This window comes from Gracilinanus agilis, chromosome 6 (assembly GCF_016433145.1).
Source record: "Gracilinanus agilis isolate LMUSP501 chromosome 6, AgileGrace, whole genome shotgun sequence".
NCBI classification, from domain to species: domain Eukaryota; kingdom Metazoa; phylum Chordata; class Mammalia; order Didelphimorphia; family Didelphidae; genus Gracilinanus; species Gracilinanus agilis.
The window spans coordinates 34,940,360-34,944,512 of NC_058135.1; the positions used below are offsets into that span (position 1 = coordinate 34,940,360).

The 4,153-nt window shown below is 36.3% G+C and overlaps 1 pseudogene; it reads right to left on the bottom strand.

The window, feature by feature from the left end:
* Positions 1–3,059: 3,059 nt before the first annotated feature.
* On the bottom strand, positions 3,060–3,700 carry LOC123252205 (annotated as a pseudogene).
* Positions 3,701–4,153: the final 453 nt, after the last annotated feature.

Genomic DNA, 4,153 nt, shown 5'->3' on the forward strand with positions numbered 1-4,153 from the left:
TCTCAGACTGTACTACAAAGCAGTAATCATCAATCAATAGCTAGTCACTTGTGAAGCCCCTACTATGTGCCAAACACTGTGTGTGGCGCTGATAATACAGGTACAAAGAATAAAATAATTCCTACACCCAATTCTAACAGGCAAGAGAATATGTACTGGTTAAAAATGAAAAAAAAAAATAGAACAGTGGGACAAGTTAGAAACACAAAATTCATAGGCAAATATAGTGTTTGGTAAAACCTGAAGATCCAAGTTACTGCAGAAGAATTCATTATTTGACAAAAACTGCTCAGGAGACTGGAAAGAAATCTGCCAGATATTAGGTTTACACCAACATCTCATACCACATACCACAGTAAATTCCAAATGGATACATAATCTAGAGAGAGAAAGGTCATCTCATAAAGAAATTAGAAGAATAAGGAAAGGAGAAACCTTTCATAATTATGACTAAGGGAAAAATTTTTGACTAAACAGGGGATCCAAGATCATAGAAGATAAAAATGATGTCAACTGCAATAAATTTTTAAAAAATTAAGTATTGCAAAACTTCCCAAATCCATCCAGCCAGATCTTTTTCTTTTCATCAATGGCACCCAGCTTCTTATTCATCAATGGCACCCAGCCAAAACTGCTTGAACAATGGCTTGAGACTGCTGTCAGAGTTGTTTATATTATCTGTAGTGGGTTAGGAAATTCTGAAAAATGTCTTGTGATGAAGTTGCAATGACTTAGTATCAGGCTGCCTGGGTGAGAGTCTCTTAGAGTCGCTCTGAAAATAATAGTTTGGGTTAATTGGAAGAATACTTGTTCTTTTCTTGGGAGAGAAAAGACAAAGATTGTGGAACTTTGGGGGCAATTATCTACTCATTGAGGCAGTTGCTTCCAGATGAATCAGTGACGTGATACTCCCTTAGCCTGTTCTAATTTTGTACTATGACTATAAAGCTTAATGGGTGGTAGAGAGGAAGTCAGAGCATCCAGCAGGATGGGGATACAAACTCTGTATTAGTTCCTTGCCTAGTGTTAGTAAAGATTATGTTTTATTCAATAATTCACAGTTTTATAAGTTCAGGGTAAAATTTAGAAACTTTATGCACCCATTGTAGCCTTTGGATTTTGTAGGAATTTTTGGCAATAGTCATCCTGGGCTGAATCAGTTCACAACGGAAGTCCCGGGCTGTCATTTCTGAAAGTGATCAACTTGGGTTCTGTAGAAACCAATCTGTTCTTTTTGGTCTCTACCTTTATGAAACTAGTTTAAATTGCATGTCAACCTCCAGACTGCATGAGCAATAAGGTGGCAACCTAGATTTTTTTTCTTATCCCCACAACCTCCCAAACTTCTCCAAAAATAGAAATTATACACCAAAGATAAAGCGACTTCAACTTTCCTTATGGTGTAGAATACCCAGAATCCAAAAAAAAGTAAAAACAAAAAAACTAAACCCAGATCTCTCATTGAGCTCACTCAACAGTCCTCCCTCACTATTCCCATACAATAGGCAGTGAGGCTGCACCAACAGACCCAAGGACACGACACAGACTTCTAACAAAAATCACTGTTATATCCTGGCCCTATCTTGCCCTTTCTAGTATCATGGAGACCCACTTTGAAAATCCCAAGTCTTTTGCAGATTTTTAGAATAACTGCCTAGTAGTGCCTCTCCTAGTCTGTACTTGTGAAGTTGATTTTTCTAATTGTAGTATGAGGTTTTATATTCTTCTCTACTGAATTTAATCTTATCAGATCCAACCTCAAAATTTAACCCATCAATAAATTTTTGGGTCCTAATTCTATTTCTAGGATATTAGCTTTAGGCCATCTGCAAATCTGAAAATTGTGTCATCTAAGTTTTTAATTCAAGTCACTGATAAAAACATTAAATGTCATAATTAGGCCAAGTACAGATCCCTGGAGCACATTAAAAACCCACCTCCAGGTTGATCTTGAACCATTATTGAATTAATACTCATTGAGTCTAGTTCTGCATCTAGCTAACTGTATAGTTCTTCAATACCTCCATCTTCTACACAGGAATAACCATTATGGAAAAACCATAAAATACTTTATCAAATCCTTGGCTAAGTCCTAGGTGATATCTATTTGTAGAATAGTATTTCCCCTACTCTACCAAATAAGGAAGTGGGAAAAAATAAACGAAAGGATAACTTGCTACATGCCATTGAAGAAGCCAGAGCTAAATTGATATTTTGTTTTCTAGATGTTTGCTAACCATATCTTTAATGATGTTTTAAAATTCCCCAGGAATTGAAGATGACACTATAGGACTATAAATATAACATGATTGTGGGCATCATGGTGGAGTGTACATTTGTCTGTCTTATACTTTTCGCTGACATCTCCCTTTGTCTATGAAGATTTAGTTAACCACATCCTCTTTCAAAAATTAGCTAGAGTTTTAGACTAGAAGCAATATAGTGTCCTGTCTTCTACTGCTTTATGTAGACTCTGTGTGTGTGTGTGTGTGTGTGTGTGTCTTTAAGAACTGCTGAGTACAACAACAACAAATTTCCCATTTTATTTTTTTTATTTTTGCAACAATTCTGATTTTATTTAAACCAAACACAACTACTAAGTTCAGAAAAGGAAGTATAAGGGAAAATACAAGAAAATACAAGAAAAGAAAAATATTATAATACATATCAACATTCCAAAATGAGAATGATAAAACACAGAGGTTAACAGTAGATATTTGATCTGAACTTGGATCCATTAGAATTATAAGTTATATGGAGAGAACTAAGCAAGATAAACAGAGAATAAGCCTTCTTTTTCAAATGCACAAAAAATTCTTACAAAAATTAATCTCAAACTAGCTTTAAATTAAGTCAATAAATCATAAAAGGCAGACATAACATATGCTGTATTATTAAGCTACAATAACTCTAAAGTTGTAAAGGAAAACCAGTCTACACAGGTACATTCTAACCACATACTGATTATTTATGATAATATCAATTACCAAAACTGACAAATTCTTTTCCTTATATTGTCTATCTGATCACATCTACCATTAGGCTTCATTTTCATTTATCTACTGCCTTTGTTTGGCTGCCAGTCTCTTATCTCTTTCTTTAGCAATGGTAAAACCTTTTTCCTTGGAGTAGAGAAATCCAAGGTTTATTACCTTTGCCAATAACAGATATGCTTGAAAGCCTAGTGGCAAAGCTATTGCCATTGGCATCCTTCACATGGACAACATCAAAAGATCCAGAATGCTTCTCCCTGTTAGTCATCATGCCAATTTGACCTAAGTTGGCACCATCGGTCACCATATGCAGGTTGTCACTGTCAAATTTGATGAAATCAGTAATCTTGCCAGTCTTTAAATTAATCTAGACATTGCCATTTACTTTGATTAGTGGATCTGGATATCAGATCCTACGGGCATCGTGGGTCACCAGATGAGGGATGCCTTTTGTAGCCATAAAAATCTTTCTTATTTTTCACAGTTTATATTTTGCCCCTTCAGCCGTGATGTGATGAACGACAAAAAGGCCCTTGGTGTGGTACACCATACCTTGCCCGACCTGACAACAAGGGAAGAAAGTTGATCGATGGTTCAAAAATAGGAAGAAAGTAGAAAAGTTTCCCCAAAAGAGTACTCACCACCTCTGAATTTTCCATTTTAAAGTGGAGGAAACAGAGGCAGAAATTAAGTGACTTGTCCAGAGTCACAATTGCTAGTAAATATTTCCAGGTCCAGTACTCTGTCTACCATACCACCTAGTTGTTTTATTAGTCTGGGTTGCCCACCCTAAGAAGCCTGTGAGGGGAAATTGAATTTGTTTCCCTTTGTGGGTCACAGAATACTTAGTAGGAAATTCAAAAGTCAGTAGTTGTCACTCAGGTCAGTAGAGAAAATTGGAGGTCTCCTAGGAAGTCAGCCAATAAATAGATTATTTCCAGCTATAATAGGAGGTTCTCTTGGAACTAGAGAATAGAATAGTATGGGTGAGGGGGGAGAAGGGAGAAACTCTAACCCTATTAAGAAAGGACGAAGATGTGCATCGGCCATGGGTGGGGGGATCGTGGTGGGGGGTGAACGGGAAAGTAGGAGCATGAATCATGTAACCATGTTAAAAATGAATATTAATAAATGTTTTTTAAAAAAAAGGATGAAGAGTC